The sequence below is a fragment of the Gracilinanus agilis genome, chromosome 1 (assembly GCF_016433145.1).
Source record: "Gracilinanus agilis isolate LMUSP501 chromosome 1, AgileGrace, whole genome shotgun sequence".
Lineage (NCBI taxonomy): Eukaryota > Metazoa > Chordata > Mammalia > Didelphimorphia > Didelphidae > Gracilinanus > Gracilinanus agilis.
The window spans coordinates 505831111-505852121 of NC_058130.1; the positions used below are offsets into that span (position 1 = coordinate 505831111).

At 36.1% G+C, this 21011-nt stretch overlaps 1 protein-coding gene across 1 annotated transcript in view; it reads left to right on the top strand.

Moving 5' to 3' along the window:
• Window positions 1-21011, top strand: part of TTPA (alpha tocopherol transfer protein) — a 37926-nt gene that overhangs the window by 661 nt on the left and 16254 nt on the right. The window lies entirely within an intron of this gene.

A 21011-nucleotide genomic window follows, 5' to 3' on the forward strand; every position in this document is an offset into this window, starting at 1 on the left:
CTTCCTTCCTTCCTTCCTTCCTTTCTTTCTTTCTTTCTCTCTTTCTTTCCATTTTTATTTTCATGCAAAACAGACTTCAATATTAGTCATTGTTGTAAGAGCACATTCACATAAAACCAAAACCCAAAATAAAACCAAGAATAAAAACATGAAAACACTCTTGTGAAGGACAACTCCAACAGTTCTTTCTCTGGAGGTGGATAGCATTCCCTGAATAAGTCTTTCAGGATTGTTCTAGATCATTGAATTGGTGAAAGTAGCCAAGTTTTCACAGATGATCACTGCCCAATATTGCTTTTATTGGGTACAATGTTCTCCCAGTTCTGTTTATTTCACTCTGCATCAGTTCCCGAAGATCTTTCCAACTTTTTCTGAAATCATCTTGCTTATCATTTCTTATGAGCTGAGTTTTATTAATGGGAATTATCATTTCTCAGATCTGAAAGGGAAGTAATTTGCTATTTTTTCTCTAGTATATTCTTCGCAAAGATTTTTAAAAGTTTATACTCAGTTATGGAAAAGAGGAAAGAAATTATCATTGCAAATGCACTTGCAAGAAGGTAGAATATATGCACAGAACCGATACTTTTAATTCCTTGTAGTATCACCATCCCCTGCCAATATGTATGTTAAACTATGATTGTTGTTTTTCATATAGCTTAACTTGACTTATCACTTTTTTGCCTCTCTTATTTCATTTTCACTTTGCCAGTTATTTTTTGGCTAAGATCCATTCGTGTCCATCAGAGGGATTTGTAGTACTGAAGTTAATTATGGAAGAGAGGTGTCAACCTATAGGTAGCAGCAAAATTCCCCAGTGCTCCCCGGGTTAAAATGTAATTTGGAAATGTTGAACAAAATAAGTGTAAATATAGTATAATATAGCTAATGCTAATTTGTGGTTGTCTAAGCCTATATGTAGTCCCTGGAGATCCATTTTTATTTTGAGTTTAAAAGCCACAGGAAGGGCAGCTGAATTAAATAATATTAAAATACTATTTCTCTTTTAAACCCTTACTTTGTCTTAGTAACAACTTTGAGACAAAATAGCAAGAGCTAGACAAATGGGGTTAAGTGACTTACCGGAGTTCACACAGCTAGGAAGTGTCTGAGGCCAGCTTTGAATCCAGGGCCTCCCAACTCCAGGCCTGGCACACTATCCAGTGTACCATTAGCTGTCCCAAAAATACAGTTTCTAATGAGTCAGATTTCCCTCTGTGTCTTATAAGGCATTGTTCTCAAGGGGATATCAAAAGCATATAAAGAAAAAGGAGAGGGATTTTTAGATTGACTGAAAAAAATGACTTGTTAGGAAGTGATTAATTTCAAAGTTTATGAGTAAAAAAGCCTACAGATTGCATAAAAAGCACTAGACTAAAGCCTTGAAAAGATCTGGATTCTAGTTCCAGCTCCACTTTTAAAAAAATAGCTGTGCAATCCCATGCAAGTTTGATCTCTCTGAGCCTATACTTTCTTATATATAAATTGGAGGATAGATATTAAAGATGATGTTGGAGATCTCTCCCAGGTCCCAAATCCTATGATTCTAAATCTCTTATAAAGAGTATTGGAGCTCCTAGGACTGATAGTACCCAAGGAATTATTTAAGTAGATTTCTTGTCCAGACAAGGAAAAAGAGATGAGTTTAGATATCTATTTCTTACACTTTGGGGTCTATTAAACACCCCCTCATCCCCACTAGCACCCCAAAGACCAACATAGCTTAGGTTATGACTTATATCTAAGATTCCCTCATGAAAGGAAAGGGAAAAAGGGGGCAAAGTATGAGGAATATGAGGCAGGTAATTGACTTATACACAATGTTAAACATAAATGAGTCATAACATGCCATAACAAAATGATTTAAAACAGGTTTTGGTAACTTTGCATAATTTATTAGTCTTCCTGGAGGCTGATTTTTAAGCCTTATCAGAACAAACAAAACAGTTTTCAAGACTACTAAATAACTATATATTTTGCATTTCACTTCAGCTCAATACTGTCCAGGTTATTCCTGATACATGTCTGCTTGTAAAATGACCAGGCTTGAACCAATCCTCTTGCCCATGGAGACTCTCCCTAAAAGTTCCACAGTAGTTTCACTGACCTTATCCCCCAAGGCCAGGGTTCTTAACCTTTTTGTATGTGTCATGGCCCCCTTTGATAGTCTTTGTGAAACTTACAGATCTTTCTCAGAATAATGTTTTTTTAAATGAACAAAGTAAAATCCTTGGGATTACAAAGGAAACCAAATTATATTGACTTTTTTATTTTTTTAAAACTATTACCTTTCATCTTAGAATTAATGCCAAGTTTCAGTTACAAAGTAGAAGAATAGTAAGGTAAACTAAGCAATGGGGGTTAAGTGACTTGCCCAGGTCACCCAGCTAGGAAGTGTCTGAAGCCAGTTTTAAACCCAGGATCTCCCATGTCCAGGCCTGGCTCCCTATCTATGGAATCCCCGACCTGCCCCCAGTTATTAATATTTTTTTAAGTTCATGGCACTGTTGGTTGACTCCTGTCATAGTTGTTAGAACTCTCTCTCCTCTCAAAATATCTTGTATTTACTTTTTGTGTAATATTGTACTCCACCCCATTCCCACCCCCAGGGATGGGTGTAAACATTTTGAGGTTAGGAACTATTTAATCTTGGCACATATAATGCCTAGCTCCTACTACCTTGCATGCAGCGTTGGAATCTAATAAATGATGCTTTAATGGAATAAGTGGTAAGTGATGCCACTGAAGGAAATAGAGGTGTCAGAGGAACTTAGGAGAAAGAATGCTGTCCACATCTAGAGAAAGAACTGTGGAAATGGAAATGCATTAGAAAAATATGTGATCAATGATCCATGCAAAATTCAGTGGAATTGCTTGATGGCTGTGGGAGTGGGGAGGGAGGAGAGGAGAGAAAGAACATGAATCATGTTACCATGGAAAAATATTCTAAATTAATCAATTAAATAAATAAAAAATTTTTTTAAAAGAAAAGAAATATGTGATCAATCACATACTTCGATAGAGATATGATTAGGGTTTTGATGTTAAAGGATCGCTCTATGGCAGATATGAATAACAAGGAAATAATTTTGAACAATGATATGTGTATAACCCAGTGGAACTGCTTGTCGAATTCAGGAACAGGGAGGAAAGAGCTGGAGGGAGGGGAGGAATCATGAATCATGGAATCATGGAAAAATATTCTAAATAAAAAAAGAAATAGAGAAGTCAAGAGAAAGAACAGATTTCTGGGAAATAATACCAAGATTGGAATTTGAACATACTGAATTTGAGGTAACTTTCAGATATCCATGTTGAATTATCCTAAAAGTAGTTGTACATGTAACTGAGCCTATACTCCTAGAAAGGATCCCACATTTGTTTATATAGATGTGTGTGTATGTATGAATGAATAAAATGTGTGATCCAGGGAACTCCCAATTTGTTAATAAATCAGACCATTGGACTTAATCAGATTGTCATAGTCTGAAAAGTGAAGAAAAAGAGAGCAGAGGGTTTGGAACAGGCAATAGGGAAAAGGAGGAGATGCTAACAAAGGAGTCAGAGAAAAGGTGGTTTAGAAAGAAGAAGGAATCAGGAGAGTACAGTGTCTCTTTAAAGCCACAAGGGAGAAAAAGAGTATATATGAAAAGGCAGTCGTCAAGGGAAGAGAATAAGCATTTATATAGCATCTACTATGGATCCACAGTATGCTAAGTACTTTTTCCAAGTAGGTCATAGTATCCTTAAGTCAACTTTGTAGAGTAGATGCTTTGTTTTAATCTCCACTTTACAGTTTAGGAAACTGAGGCAGCAGATGTTAAGTGACTTTCCCAGGGATATACACAGCTAATAAATACCTGAAGAGGAATTTGAACTCAAATCTTCCTGACTCCAGCTCCACATCATCCATAGGACCACCATCTGCCTCAGATTTGTTGACAATGTTAATTGTTAGGTAGAGGTCAAAGAGGATGAGGGGTGGGTTGGGGTGGTGATAAGGACATTATATTTGATGAGTAGCTGCTCATCAGTGACTTTTAAGAGAGCACTTTTAGTAGGAAGATAGCAGCTTAAAGCTGGGTTGAATAAAGATAAATAGAATATAGATCATGAGGCAGCCAGGTCACACAGTAAATAGCTAGGCTTGGAGTCTATAGGACCTCAGATACTTCCTAGTTGGGTGACCCTGGGCAAGTCATTTAACCCCATTTTCCTGGACCCTCCTGCTCTTCTGCCTTGGAACCAATACAGAATATTGATTCTAAGATAGAAGGTAAGAGTTTTTTTTTAACTGTATTCTAAAAGGGCATGGGAATATGCTATGTTACATACTTATCTTTATACTTTGGAAACTTTGAAAACCAAAACAATTTCCACTCAGTTTTTTTTTTTAACCCTTTCCTTCTGTCTTAGAGTGGATACTAAATACCAGTTCCAAGGTGGAAAAGCAGTAAGGGCTAGCCAGTGATGGACAAACTTTTTAAAGAGGGGGCCACAGTGGAATTGTGTGTCCACAAAGGGGGGTTAGAGGGGATTGGGGGAGAGGGAAAGAACATGAAATATGTAACTAAGAGAAAGTATTCAAAATAAAAAAATAATTTAAAAAAAAAATAAAGAGGGGGGCCAAAGTAAAGGAAATGCTCATCTGTCAGTCTGTTTTTAAGGCAGCTCATTCAAAGTTTCATTATATTGTGTCTTACTCATTGTATTCATCAGATTAGGAATAATGTCTCGAGGCTGGATAGAACATTTCAGGGGGCCTCGTTTGCCCATCACTGGCTAGGCAATTGGAGTTAAGTGACTTGCCCAGGGTCACAGATTTAGAAGTATCTGAGATCAAATTTGAACCCAGGATCTCCTATCGCTAGCCTGGCTCTCTGTACACTGAGCTACCCAGCTCAGAATACATTTAAAAGACGTTGCCAGCCCGTTAATCTACTTTTCCACATAATCATCCAGAAAAAAATGATAGAAGAGGAAATGGTAACTGAATAAGATTTTGCTTAGCAATAGATAAGATTGTGTCTATTGTTTTCATGCAAGTATAGGGGAAGGAATAGATTTAGAAGTGGTTAATTAAATGAACTCCCAATTCCCTTAACAGGATCTTTAATCCTCCCACCAGTTCTCTGCCTCTTTATAGTTAGCTGGAATCATTCCGTGTTTAGTCCCACATTCCATTTACAAAACAAGATCCAGGTCAAAGTGATCCTATTGCCCACAAAGTGCTAAGAAAATGCTTGATCAAGCTTCAACCTTGAAGGAGTTAAACAGGGAATGATGTTAGTTGTCTGTAACATGCTAAACATGAATGTTTAAATGAATAATAAAAGAATGAAGATTTCCCAAAACCTCCTACCTGTTCATATAACTAATCAAGTCACAGTCTCTGTGGGCTTCAGTTTTCCAATAAAAATGGGCCTATTTGCATGACCTTTTTCAGTGTTACAGCAATCAAAAGAGATAAATTAGGAGTATGGACAGCATTTCCTCTGAGATAAAAGGGCAAAGAGAGATGCTGAGGTTGCTAAAAAATTAATTCAAAATAAATATAATTACCTAATCTCCATGTTATATTTCTGTATGATTTATTCTATTAATCCAAAGATACAGCTAAAAAAATGATTTGAAAATACATTTGCTATCTTATCATATCTTCCAGGACTCAGTTGGTTAATTTGAAGCAAGTACTATGTTGTAAATCAACTGGAAATGAATCAAGGCCTGTGAATAGTTCTCTTTGCTTTTCTGTTAAGGAGAGGAAAAGGGAAAGGGTGAAAGTTTGAAAGCAATTTGTTTCTTCTATTTTCCTATCCTTAGAAAGTAATCAGAACATGTTGATCACTTGAAGATTTAAGTATTGCATTTAAAATATCAATTAATCACAACTCCCTTAATCATGAGTTCTATTTAGCTGAGAAAAGTGTTACTATAATTAATTGTTCTTTATGATAATTTGAAACAAATCTCAGGATACATGGGAAGCAGCTGCTGACCACAACTCCTCCCAAGCTTGAGAATTCAATAATACCCCTGTCTTGCATTTTTCCAATATAAATAACTTGACTTTATTTCTTAAACTTTTATTTTCTGTCTTAGAGGATATACTAAGTATCAGTTCCAAGGCAGAAGAGAAGAGCCAAGCAGTTGGAGTTAAATGAATCCAGGATCTGTCTCCAAACCTGGCTCTCTATCCACTGAACCACCTACCAGCTCCTCTAGTTTCTTTTAACATTTTCCCACAGAAGATAATTTTCAGTCCTCTAATTGTTTGGAGATTTTTCCCTAAGCCTTTACAAATATTACATATTTTGCTTACCTAATCTGTCCTTACTAGATTCTCCCTTAACTAGAAATCTTCCATTTAAATAAATTAGAGCTGATTATGTTTTTTTTAAAACCCTTACCTTCCATCTTAGAATCAATACTGTATATTGGCAGAAGAGCGGTAAGGGCTAGGCAATGTGGGTTAAGTGACTTGCCCAGGGTCACACAGCTAGGAAATATCTGAGGTCAGATTTGAACCCAGGACCTCCCTCCCATCTCTGGGTCTGGCTCTCAATCCACTGAGCCACCCAGCTGCCCCCTTGATTATGTTTGAGTGATTACACAGAATAATGTGGGAATATCCTCATGTACAGAAGATAAATAACTAAAGCAAAATGGCATTTTAAATGATTGCTTGCTCGTTTTTCATCATAGCAAAGAGGTTTCACAACAAAGGACATTCATGCAATGCCAATACTTTTTTCTATTTGTGCCTGTTCAATGAAGTATTTGAAATTGCTCAGCAGAGGTTAATAATTTATTTGCTTGAACTAGAACTTTGTATCTATCAATTATTGGAAAACATACAAGATTAGTAGAAAATATACCAGACTAAATTTTCCCATTTGCAGAAGGAAAATATTAGCAATGGCATGGACTATGCACTCAATAGGTTTTGTATTTTGTTTTTTGTTTTTTTGTTTTTTTTAAGGCAGCATGGCTGGTGGAGTTACTCTGATTTTCTTTCTCATTCTGCACTAGATTTTATGCTGTTGGTCTCTATTTTGTCTAAGTTCCACTTTTCACTTTGGAAAATGAGTAGACATTAATTTTTAAAGTGGGTTGACTTGCAGCAAAACAAACTGTATTTTCCTTTGGAAAAAATATCATAATTGGAGATAACAACTTAGATCAAGAATTCTATTTCGAGAAAAGGATAGAGACGATTAAGAAGATTAAGCTCATTTGATATGAACTCTTTCACCTTCCTTCCTCCATTCTTCTCAGTTTGACATCTCCTGAGACCATGAGGGGAAAATAAAAAAATTTGCTCATGTTGATCCAGCTTGACTATACCTTACATCTCCAGACAAAGATTGGTAGCCTATTTTATTTCTCTGCCATAAGAATAAGAAATGCATTTTTAAAATATTTGTGCTTGACTAAGAGAATACCTCTTTAGAGAAGGCACTCTCATTATAAGATGACATGAAACACATCAACGTATCCTTCCATTTCTCAGGATTTTACATCATTATAATGTATTAACTTATTTAATTTATATAATTTGGGAACAAGAGAAATTCTTATTAAATGAAATACTGTGATTGAATACTAATTCAATCTAATGGCAGCATTTGTTTTATTTTTGTCTTCTTTATCCCAAATACTGTGTCTGACACATAATAGATGCTTAATAAGTACTTGTTAATTGATTAGTACACATTTTCTTTTTTTAACTAATAGAATTATTTGCAAGTATTTTAGACCCTCCCTTCCTCCTTGCATCATAGAGGGAATCATCCAGGATGCATATATAAATTATGCATTTTATATTTCCATTATTCATTTCATCCTCTGGAGGTAACATTGACAATTTATTCTTCAAGTAACATATCTATAGTTGTGTATAATATGCATATATAGATTATGCATTTTATGTTTCCATTTTTCAGTTCATCCTCTTGAGGAACCATTCACAATTTATTCTTCAAATAATATATATGTAGTTGTGTATAATGCCACCTTGGTTCTACCTGTTTCACTGTTCCTTATCCCATGAGGTTCTTTCCAAGTATTTTTTTAAATTAGTCTGCTCATTGTTTCATACAGTAATATTCTACCACAATCATATACTACAATTTGTTTAGCCCTTCCCTAATTGATAGGCATCCCCTTAATTTCTAGTCCTTTGCCACCACAAAGAGGGCTGCTATATTTTGAAACATGTAGGCTCTTTTCTTTTTTCCCGATCTCTTTTGGAAATAGACAGTGTTAATTCCAAATTGCTCTCCAAAATAATTGGGTCATTTCATAGCTCTACCAACAGTGTATTGTGTCCCCATTTTCCCCCATTTGTCATTTTTCACTTTTGTCAATTGTCGTGATATCTCAGAATTGTTTTGATTTGCATTTCTCTATTCAGTAGTCATTTAGAGCATTTTTCATATATCTATACATAGCTTTGATTTCTTTACCCAAAAATTGTCTGTTCATATCTTTTGCATATTTATCAATTAAGAGTATATTTTATTTTTCTTTGATAATAGCTAAAGTTATTTTGATGCATCATGGTATAGGATCATAAATTTAGAAGTAGAAGAGACTTTATAGGTTATTGAATTTATCTAGTCCATTATTTCTTTCTGACCCCAGATCAGGCCATACTGCTATCTCTCCAGACCATTTTACCATCTGTTTTGCTAATCTGGCCTTAAACTAACACCAGGAACCAAATTTCTAGAATCTATAGCCTCAGTCCTTGGGGAAGTAAATCAGCTCATCTTTAGCCCTTTTACCTAGGACTGAGCCATCTTAATTGATGACCACATGAATGCAATTTTATCTATCTGGCTTCAGACCAAATCTTGTTTCACATCCCTTCCAGTTAACCACAAAGACCAATTTCCCTAAAACCATGTATACCCCCCTTACTCCCTTGTTGCTCTAGACACAGTAATAAAATTATTACTATCATTGCTTCTGGAAAAATTATGCCAGTTAACTTCCCTATGTCTGTTTCTCATTCCTTTGAGTCTATATAGTAAAACTTTTTTTCCCCTAGCTATATTTCTCAGGCATTAAGCACTTACTTTGTGCCAGGTATTGTACTAAGTATTGGGGATACTACATAAAAAAACACAGCCTCTGCTTTTAAGGAGCTACATCTAATGGGAGAGACAACATGCAGATAACTATATACAAACAAAGCTGAATGCAGGGTAAATTGAAAATAATCTACAGAAGGAAGACAGAATTAAAGGAGAATTGGGAAAGACTTCCTGTAGAAGATGGGATTTTAGATGGGGCTTGAATGAAGATAGAGATGAGGAGAGAGTTATGAAAGGAGCCAGATTATTAAGGACTTTTAATAATAAACAGAGGGTTTTATATTTGATCTTGATAGGGAGCCACTGGAGTTTTTTGAGTAGGAAAGTATTGTAATTAGACCTGCACTTCAGGAAGATCACTTCTTGACATTTAAATGAAGTGAGGATAGAGACTTGGCCCTGTTGATGTTAAGCCACTCATCTTTGGCACTTCTACCCTGAGGCTGAGCCTTGGCAGACCAACTGGCTATTGCAGTAGTCCAGGTGGGAGGAAATGTGTTGAAAGCTATTTTATATCTCTAGATAATCTGATAAGGACAGCTTAGGTGATAAGAAAGAAGCAGGAGACTCTGGATTTCTGTCAGCTCATAGTTGCTCTGAGGTATAATGGAGTCACAAGTTAATTTATATATAAAATTAAAACTCCCTTTCACTCAAAAGCACAGAACAAATTTTACAGCTGCGCAGAATTGTAGTTTCAACTGAGACAATACAAAGAGGCTTCAGAAACTTCAAGGTGAAGATAAGAACCATACTGAACTTTCAGCCTCCTTATTATCAGTAAGCTAAGTCTGGGAATATTTTGCTAGGTTGGGAAGCCCCTGAGTTTTTTGGCCTTGGTTGTCTCAAACTACTTTTGAGACCAAGCAGTTGCATTCCTGACCAAGGGAGAGAATGTTAGCCTTTTGACTGTTGGTTTGCTAAGAACTTAAAGCTTTCTAGTAAGACTATATTGCTTTCTAATAAGAAAAGGTGTGGATCATAAAAGGGGTCAAAAGAGGAGTCTAGATTTTTATCTTAGATAGCCCATCCTGTCTGGCTCTGACTAGCAGAGTAGCTTTCGATGGGGTCCAGATAAAAATATCTATTTGAGACTCTGTTTTTCTTATTAGCCTCCCACAGAAATGAGAGCCTGAAATTGGGTAGTAGCATTGACAAGATTGACACCTAGGTTGTGAACTTTTTTATGCCTGGGAGAATTATCTTACTGTCAACAGTTATAGGGAAGAGAGTTTTAGCTCTTGGTTTTGGTGGTGGTGGTGGTGTTTTTTTTGTTTTTTTGTTTTTTAAGATAGAACTCAGGAATGCATAGAGGGGAAATGGGAGCAAATAATGACTGTGGAATGCAAACCAGGTTGCTCACATAGTCTGGGGAGTGCACTAATAATCTGGCAATGCTATCTTCATTTTTTTTTAACCCTTGTACTTCAGTGTATTGTCTCATAGGTGGAAGATTGGTAAGGGTGGGCAATGGGGGTCAAGTGACTTGCCCAGGGTCACATAGCTGGGAAGTGGCTGAGGCCGAGTTTGAACCTAGAACCTCCTGTCTCTAGGCCTGACTCTCACTCCACTGAGCTACCCAGCTGCCCCAATGCTATCTTCATTTTGAGAATCCCAGCAGACCCTATTTCAGCACTAAAAATAAAGGAAGGGAGAAAAGAGACCGGTTGGTATGGGCCAGATTCAATGGAAGAAGATGATCTCTGAAGGTGAGGAGATAAGGCTGCCACCTGCTCACAACTAAAACAGGTAGTGCTTGAGAGATACTTAAGCATTCCAGTTACAGCATTCATCAGCCCACTCTAAGCAGTTGCCTAGTTCATGAAGTCCCTTTTATTTGCCTCCTGTCTAAAAGGATCCAAAAAACGGAATTTCTGGATTGTTGCCCTTCCCTTCTGCTTAGGGGATTAATTAGAGGAGTACTAGATGCGGCTCATAGCCTGAGATTCTTAGTGGATGCTTTTATTTGAACATAATTAGATTTCTTTTATGCTTTGAGTAAATACTCTATAAAAGCCATGTCCTTAGTAAGATGATTCAGTAAGGTACAGGCAGAAGGAAAATATATTTAGAGCTAGAACAATCCTTAGAGGTTATATAGTTTTATCCATTATTTGACAGATGGAGAAACTGAAGTTTTAAGAGATGAAATAACTCATTCAAAGTCTCATGGGGAGTGAATGGTAGAGCCAGGGTTTAATCCTCTAAGACCACATACAGCATTCTTTACACTGATGGAAGAATAAGCGATAGCAAGTGGAAAAAGATGAGTAGAATAAGTTTTTATTAAGTTCCTAGAGTGGATAAAGCACTAAGTCTGGAGTGAAAAATTCCTGAGTTCACATTTAGCCTCAGACACTTTACTTGTTGTGTGACCCTGGGCATGTCACTTAACCTTATTGTGGGAAATATAAAATGTTGATCTAAACCTAGTTACTACCATACTTTTTTCCCTTTTCCCCAGGAGTTGTTGTTGAATAAGGAATCTTTACCCAATACATACTTGATGTCCTTGGATTTATCAGAAAGTATTCTATTATGTTTGTTTGCTTTTGGATCTTGAATTTCTTTTAGTCTTACAGTGTAATAAGCTTGTGAAGAAAAGTAAATTAAGGTCAGGCTGTTAGGACCTTTTCTTTTTTCCCCCAAAGACTTGATTTTATATTTTTTCCAATATCATGCAGTAACAATTTTTTTTTGGTTTGTTTGTTACATTAAAACATCCAGTTAATTAACTCCTTCCCTTTCCCCCATTAGAGAAGGCATCACTGACAAAAAGATATGTGTATATATATAAAACTGTGTCTTACTTATATCTTTTTATCAGTTCTTTCTCTGGAAATGGATGTAAGAATGGGAATTGTGCAAGGGAGATGGGACAGAAGGAGCCAGAGAAGGAGTGACTGATGGTTGGTGACAGTTGGTGACAGTTAAGACCATATTTCCATATTTAAGATAGAACTTTTTCTTGATGAAGCCATACTGACTTTATAATCATTGCTTCCTTTCCCAGATGTTCACTAACCTTATGTTTAATAATATCTTCTAGAATTTTGCCAAGAATCAGTAAAGTTCACTGATCTTTATATTTCTAAAATGTTCTCTCTTTTTTTGAAAATCAACTCAATTCTGTTTTATGTCTGTCAATAACATGGATAAATGTGTAGCTATCATGCTTGTCATAGATCTGTAATGAATAATTAAACACACTGAACATAGAAATATGTTGACAAGCTAGAACATAAAAACTGAATCTAATTTATTGAAGTAAAAAAATCAACTTTAGAAGTATAAGATAGGAGGGAGGCATAGTAAGACCAAATTTTATCTGTAAAATATTTGAGTTCAGTAGACTTTCAGGTCAATATGAGTTAGCAGTGTGACATCGCACCCAAGAAAATGATCTTAGATCATGTTAAGAGATGCTTAGCACATGGGAATAAAGAGGTGACATTGTCACATTACATGTACAATTTTTGACAATTTTTTTCTAAAATTTCAGGATTGAGATTTACTCCCTTCTTCCTTTCCTCTCTCTCCCCGAGGCAGTAAAGAATCTGATAGAATATGCCCATCTTTTAAACATGAGTTGGTTGATTTCCTATCAGCTAATCCAAATAGATCCTTTTGGGCAATTTTCCTTTTCCTTCTCATATAAATCATTTCTCTTTGTGTCTAGAGAATTTCATTGTTGAGATGAGATACCTTAGTGAAGTGGATAGAAAGATGGATTGAAGTCAGAGCACACAGTTTCAAATTCCAGCTCTAGCTTTGTGTGTAATTTTGGGCAAACACTTAATGTCATACAGCCTCGATTTCTTCATCTATAAAATGGGGAAATTATATTAGATTACCTCAAGGATCCTTCCAACTCCCAATCTAACAACCTATAGAAACTTCCTGTATCATCTTTGACTTCTGACTTCTAATCTTGGATCTTCAACAGCCTTTCAGATATCTCAAACTAAATGTCTGGTAGACATCTTAAATTAAACCTGTCCACGATAATCTTTCCCCCAAAGCCTTCCAAGATTCCCTATTGCTGTCAAGGATACCACCATCCTGCCAGTCCCCTAGTTATTATCCCAAATCTTCTCTATCTCTCACCACCACTCCTTCACCCAATGTCCAATCTGTTGCCAAGGCTGGTTGATTTTGCCTTTTCAGCATCTCTGGAATTTTCCATCTTCTCTCCCACTGACATCACCCTCATCACCTCAGACCTGAACCATTGCAGTAGTTTGCTGGTGAATGTGCCTGCTTCAAGATTCTCCTTATTCCAGGCCATCCATCCTCCACTGAACCAACAAACTGATTTTCCTACAGTACATGTACGATCATGTTAATCCTCCCCCTCACTAAACTCTAATGCATCTCTTTCACCTCCAGGATCAAATATAAAATCTTCTTTTTGGCATCCAGGGCCCTTTTATAATTTAGCACCCTCCTACACATACTCTTCAACCCAGTGACAAGGGCTGTCTTGCTGTTCTTGGAACAAAATACTCAATTTCTTGGCTTTGGGCATTTTCTCTTGGCTATTCCAACCATGATTGCCCCTCATTTCTGCCTTTTGGCTTCCTTGACTTCCTTCAAACCCCATCTAAAATCCCACTTTTTACAGGAAATTTTTCCCAACCCCTCTTAATGCTAGTTTTACCCTCTATTATTTTCTGTCTTATTTATTGTGAAGAGAGAATTAGACTCTCTTTTAGTTTATTTTTAATGGAATCCATCAGCAGCCTTTAATTTGATCAAATCAAGAACTTAAAGTACCCCAGTTGAGAAAGCTCATACCTCCAAAAACCCCCATGAAGTGGGGGAGCAACAGAAAGTGACCTCCAGAAAACTGTTTTAAAAACCAGCCTGAGCATTCATTCAGGCACTCTGCATTGGTGAGCTAGGCTGGAGAGAGACAAACTCTTGGAAGCAGTCACCTTGTCCTAGAATCATCCTTGACTGGAGCTTTCTGCTCTGGAGAAGCTTGCTGGGTGAATGACTCGGGCTGAAAGAAGAGGCTTGCATTGGTGGATTTCTGGCTGAAGATGCCACCAGGACTTCACCATGGAGATCAGGATTTGATGGAGCCCCTGCTAGGGGCTGAGCTGGACTTCACTGGATTAGTGTTTAGGCTGGTAGGCTAGACAAGGTTCTGTCTCCCTCCTACTTTTCCCACTTTCAATAGCTCTACCTTGTTGTAAATAAAAGCTGCTAACAGTCATTTTTGACTTAAGAGCTAATATTTTATAAATGGCAACCACAATCTCACTTTTATAATTTTCATATTGAGTTAAACCTAATTTTAATCTTACGTTATGTATATTTGTTTGTTTCTTATCTCTCCTCCTCAAAAGCAGGGCCTGCCTTTTTCTTTTCTCTCTAGAGCTCAGCATTATAAGCACGTAAAAAATATTTACTGACTGTTGAACTTTTTAAAAAGCTTTATTAATCTTTATTTCTTTTTAAAAGGTCACTATTACTACCCCCTCCCTTGCCCATTAACAAATTAATATAATCAAGCAAAATAAAACAGAATATTTGGACGTCCCTGAAAATGTGTTCTTTGTTCCATGCCTTTTGTCTATTCTAATCAGTATCTTAATTGACTTTCTTTTTTTTTTTTTTTTAACTTTCACTTTCTGCCTTAGAGTTGATGCTAAGTATTGATTCCAAGGCAGAAGCGTGGTAAGACTTCAGTAGCTGGGGTTAAGTGGCTGGCCCAGGGTCACACAGTTAGGAAGTGTGTGAGGCCAGATTTGAACCCAGAACCTCTCTTATTTAGGCCCCACTCTATCCATTGAGTCACCTAACTGCCTTTTAACTGACTTTCCATTTAGAATTTTTGTAAAAGGGATCCTGCCTATATTTGTTCTGAGCACTCTAAATTCTGCTCTTCAAAATTCTGGATTACATGTTAGACTTTTCTGAGCTTTTCTTTGCTACTCTGCTACAAATTTTAAAAGAAAAAGTCTCTACAAGATTTCCATTATTTCTACTAGTTTATCCTTATTGACAAGAATCAGATTCAAAATAAGATTTTCCCTTGTAAATTCCCGCTCGTTTTATTTTATTTTGTTTATTTACTGAAAAACAGAAACAACCAATCTTACCTTTTGTCTTAGAATTGATACTAAGTATTGGTTTAAAGGCAAAAAAGCAGTAAAGGGTAGGCAGTTGGGGTTAAGTGACTTGCTCAGGGTTACCTAGCTAGAAAGTGTCTGAGGCCAGATTTGAATGCAGGTGCTCCAGACTATGTATAAGCCTGGCTCTCTATCCACTAAACTACTTAGTGGCCCTGTTCTTGCCCTTTTTATAAGCTCTTTCCTCAACCCCTCTCATAATTTTTTGCCAATTTTACTTCTTCAAAATGTTTATTCATTTTTATTTTTATCTTAAGAATTTGCTAATTTTATTTCAGGTACTTTTATTCATGGTGCTTGAGAGCTCTGAATGATATTCCAGTTAAATAGAACATAGTCCCTATCCTCCTAGAACAATAATGGGGTGTGGTGAGTGAGGCTATGGGGAGATGTTCTACACAAATAACTATAATTCTAATGGTACTTGTTAAAGACATAAATGCTATGCAAAGAAAAGAGAGAGAAAGAATCATTAGGCTCAGAATCAAGATGTTTTCAATAAAAAAGATGAAATTTGAGCTGATTCTTAATGAAGGGGTGAGATATCTATCAGTCAGTCAATAAGAATTTAAATATTTGCTCTATGTCAGATGACACAAGGACATGATGCAGAAGTCCAGAAGATTGCAGTCTAGTGGGAAATGAAGATGACTGGTGTGGGCACCCTTCTTGGAGAAATCTTCCACTTTACAGAGGAAGGGACAGCAAGGGTAGAGGGTACTAATGAAGTCTGAGTTCCAGGACTGCTGTGATGTTTCAGAATGAGAGTATGATGAACCATGGGTTACAATTAATTTTAACTCTAGTTCATGTGAAAAAAACAACTTTTAATAATGTGCTTTGTCCTTTAGGCACACAACAAAACTGCTAGAAACAAAGAGAAATCCAGAAGTCTAATTATAATTAATCTGGTGGGAAACAAGTTTTCTTCTTCCTTCCTTCCTTCCTTCCTTCCTTCCTTCCTTCCTTCCTTCCTTCCTTCTTCCCTTCCTTTCTGCCTTTCTTCTTTCAAATTAGCTAATTGATTTGTTTATTACATTAAAATTCCTAAGTATTTCCCAATTCCTTCCCCTACTCACACTAGAAAAGGCATCATTTAATGAAGAGATAAAGATATATATCTATGTAACTATCTTATTAAAGAAAATCATAACAACAGAATAAATTTTTCTAGGCAAAGATTTGTGATGGAAAGCAGTCCAGTTTCATGGAACATTTTGAATAAAGGAAGTCCATAGACTGTGTGTAGGGTCATTTTTACATGGTTCATTTTAGCTTTAGTGTAGAGTTTGTTCAAGGGAATAGTGGTGAGATAAAGCTGTAAAGGGAGCATAGTGTCAGGTTTGTGGAATACCTTAAATGCTAAATTAAGGAGTTTGACTTTTATTCAAGAAGCAAAATTCCAGGGGGCAGCTGGGTGGCTCAGTGGATTAAACAGTCCTAGAGACGGAAAGTCCTAGGTTCAAATCTGTCCTCAGACACTTCCTAGCTGTGTGACCCTGGGCAAGCCACTTAACCCACATTGTTTAACCCTTGCCTCTCTTCTGCCTTGGAACCAATACTATGTATTGGTTCCAAGACAGAACGTAAGGATTAAAAAAAAAGAAGAAGAAGAAGCAAATATTCCAAGTAATGGGATAAAATCTGCCTGTGAGGAATATTTATCTGGCAACCATGAAATAATACAAAGGAGGAAAATCAGCTATTGCAACAGCAAAGGGGTACTAGAGTAGAGATAATGGGAATAGAAAGGCAGGGGTGGATTTTGAGAGATGTCATATAAGTGGAATGGCAATTAGACCAGCATTACCTGGTAATTGATAGGAGAGGAAGAGCAGAGGGAAGAATCAAAGATAATCCCAAAGTTATGAACCTGGGAAGCAAAATGAAAGGTGCCACTGATAGAAATGGGAAAATAAGAAGGAGGTAGCAGGCTTTGAGGGAAATATAATTATTGTCCTCATAATTTAATTGCCATTTCTTGTGTATCCTCTGCCCCTACCCCTAATCAATCTTTATTTACTATCTTAATGTTTTTATCTCTTTGTTTATTCTTGATTTTTTTTTTTTGTATTGTCTCTGTTGTTAGGTTAGCTTGTTAAGGACTCAGGTAAATAGCAATGCTTATTAGGTTAGTATAAACGTTAGAAATCAGATAAATACATAGCATTTACAACAATGTAAATGGAATGAACAATTACTACAAAACAATCGATATTAAATGCTACAAATTTACAAAGAATAAGCCAGGCCCCAAAGAAAAAATATAAGAAGATATTTCTCCCCACCCATTTGTAGAAGTAGGGAATCCACAGGTTTTTATATATCATCAGATTTTTTAATATGTTTTCCTGAATGTTTTTCTCTTTTTTTATTTTTTTAATCTACAAGTTTTTTTTCCAGTCCAGTAATATTTTTCCAGTTACATGTAGAAACAATTTTTAGCATTTCTTTTCTAACATTTTGAATTCCAAATTTTCTCCCTCCTTCTTTCCCTCCCCACCCACCTCCCTAAGACAGTAAGCAATTTTACATGTGCTATCATGCAAAATATATTTGCCTACTTATATTGTGGAAGAAGACATATTAAAAAAACATATGAAGAAAATAAACTGAGAAAATGGTATACTTTGATCTGCATTCAGACTCCACCAGTTCTTTCTCTGGCAATGGAAAACATTTTTCATCATGAGTTCTTTGGTGTTGTCTTAGATCATTGTATTGCTGATAATAGACAAGTCATTCACAGTTGATCACGTTACAATATTGCTATTACTGTGTACAATGTTCTCCTGGGTCTAGTCACTTCACTTTGTGTCAGTTCACATAATTCTTTCCAGGTCTTTTTAAAATCATCCTGCTCATCTTTTCTTACAGTACAAGAGTATTCCATGACAATCATATACTACAACTTGTTCAGCTGTTCCCCAATGGAGGGACATCCCTTCACTTTGCCACCAATTTTTATTTTTTCTTTCAAAAAAAATCTTTGTTCTGTGGGATATGAAGACAAATTTGATATCTTTTTTGCCTATAAGGAGCTACTTTCAATGAAGGGGGGAAAATGTGCACATGTAAGAATATATTAAGCATATACAAAATTAATACAGAGTTGTTTGGAAGGCACTAGCAGCTAGAAGGATTAAGAAAAACCTCACATTGGAGGTGGTATTTTAACTGAGCTGCTGAGCTTTCAAGAAAATTAGGATTCCCAGGAATCAGAGGTAAAGAGTATGTATATTCCATGTATGGGTAACAGCCTGGGCAAAGAAAATATAAATCCATTGCTAGGGGTGATAAACCATGGGTTTCAAGCTAATTTTAACATAGGTTCATGTAAAAGAAAGCTATTAATGATGTACTTGGGGACAACCAGGTGGCTCAGTGGATTGAGAAGCAGGCCCAGAGATAGGAGGGCCTGGGTTCAAATTTGGCCTCAGACACTTCCTAGCTGGGTGACCTTAAGCAAGTCACTTAACCCCCATTTCCTAGCCCTTACCACTCTTCTGCTTTGGAACCAATATACAGTATTGATTCTAAGACAGGAGGAAGAATGAAAAAAATAATAATAATATGCTTTGTCTTTTAGGCACAAATCTACCAGAAATCATCCTCCTATTTAACAACATTTTTCTTTATCTAAGAATTTTCTTTCTCAGAGAGGCATGACCAATTGTGTAGTTACCTCTCCCTTCTTATTCCCTCTATCTCCCTGCCCTTGGATATATCTCTCTTAACCCCAACAAAAAATGGAAGAAATGTCCCTAAGAATCTTGAACTAGGAAAAGCTTATATAATGTGTCAAAGTATGGCTTGAAGTTAACATTTCAGAACCATAGGCACTCCTCATTTCCTTCCCAGACTACTCCTCTCTAGGATTTCAAGAGTCTCCTCCTAGCAACTGATATTGGTCAGTATCAATATGGAAAAAGGGGAATCACTTCAGTAGGTATGATCTTAACCAGACCAGTCTCAAGTTTGATTATTACCCTTAATCTATTAAAATCAAATTTAAAGTTATGCCATAAATTTGTCTCTTTGTATAAGGAGCTTTCAAATTGTGGGTTAACTTTGAGTCATCGATTATTTCCTGTTCTTGTTTTTACGCTTTCTACTGCTTCTTCCAAAGCCTGCATTTAGAGGAAGTGACTTGGATTAATAGGTGTAATAATGTCATTTGTAGCCCTGTTTAAAATGATAGTTACATTTTTAAGCTCTTAAAGTCTTAGCTTTTGTTCTATCTGATTTCTTAAAGGAAAAAGTCTGGAAGAGGCTTTAGATTGGAGAAAATATTACATCTTAATATTTTCAGTTGAACTAAAAAAGGTTTTTAATATACTTCCACAGGGGAGACACTTGTTGGAAGTGAACTATCTTAGTCTTTAATGTAGTATTTTGCTGTACTGAATCAAAAATTTTTTTCATAGTAAACAAACAATAAACACAATTGGGATCTTATATTTTCTAAATCTTTCAGTCAATTTTGTAATGCTAAAGGGGTAGCTTTAGATTGAATATGATTTATTTGCTGATTCCCCTCATTAATAAGCCCCTTTATGTTCATGTAGATAATTCTCATTAAAAAATCATATAGATGATGTGACAGAATTGTTCAGGAGTCTGTTGACTAGGTTCTGCTGCCAAAGATAATTCGAAGCCAATCAATCAGCAAACATTTATTATGTTTGTTATGTTTGTTTCATTTGTTATGACTGTCGGTCACTGTGTTAAGTTCTAGGAATACAAAATGAGCCAAGAGACAATTCCTACTCTCAAGGAACTCACAATCTAATGAGAAATAGGAGAAAACTGCTGAGCTTACTGAACACTACCCATTAATCAGTGAACTCCAAGCATCAGTTTTAAGCTATGTTTTAGCGGTTTGGGCTACATAAGTAGGATGGATACAATGGAATTTCATAGAGCAACAGAGGAAAATAATAATTTTCACATCAGAGCACAGTTAGCAGAAGAGGAAGATTGATATCAGGTAAAAGAGAAAAAAAGATGGCCAAGACTGGAGTTGTAATTAATGTATCAAGCTTGATTTTGCAGACTTGATTTTGCAAATTTTGTATGTTACATGGGGTGCTGGCTTAAGTAAATGTAAGTAAAAAAAATTAAGTCAGATATTCTCTTATCACAAAAGGGAAAGCAGACATGACCAGCAGTCATTCTTGTTTTCTTGGTTGCCTTTTGGGGGAAATAAAAGGACCTTACTTACTTACTTAGTCCAGCTACTTTTCTCCTATTTGTTTTCTTTAATACCATGATCAGAAATGTGTTAAGATCCAAATAATACATCTCCCCTGTCCTTGACAGTGAAAAGAATTAAAGGTAAAAATTCTTATATCATGGATTTTCCCCATCTTTCTTCATTGTACTTTCTTACAGTATCATACTCTCAGGATGACTTTTTTTTGCTTGACTAGGTCTCTTGTCCAGCTGCATCTGAATTTTTTTTCCTTGCTGCCTCAAATGCATAGTACCATGTTTACTCATTTATTATTTCTTATCACATTTTGAGGAAGAAACCAAAGATTTTTTTTCTATACATAATTACACTTTTGGAGGCTTTCCTTATCAGCAGCAGTTTTGAATCCCTCAAGGTTTATCAGGACTAGTTATTTGCTAGTTCAGGTAAGTGATTTAACACTTGACTCAGCAAATTCTATTGATAGTTACCCATTTGGATTAACTAGAACTTATTTGTCATCTTGTTGAATTGGGTGTGGGAGTTTAGGGTAGGTAACCAAGAAAGAAAATTAGA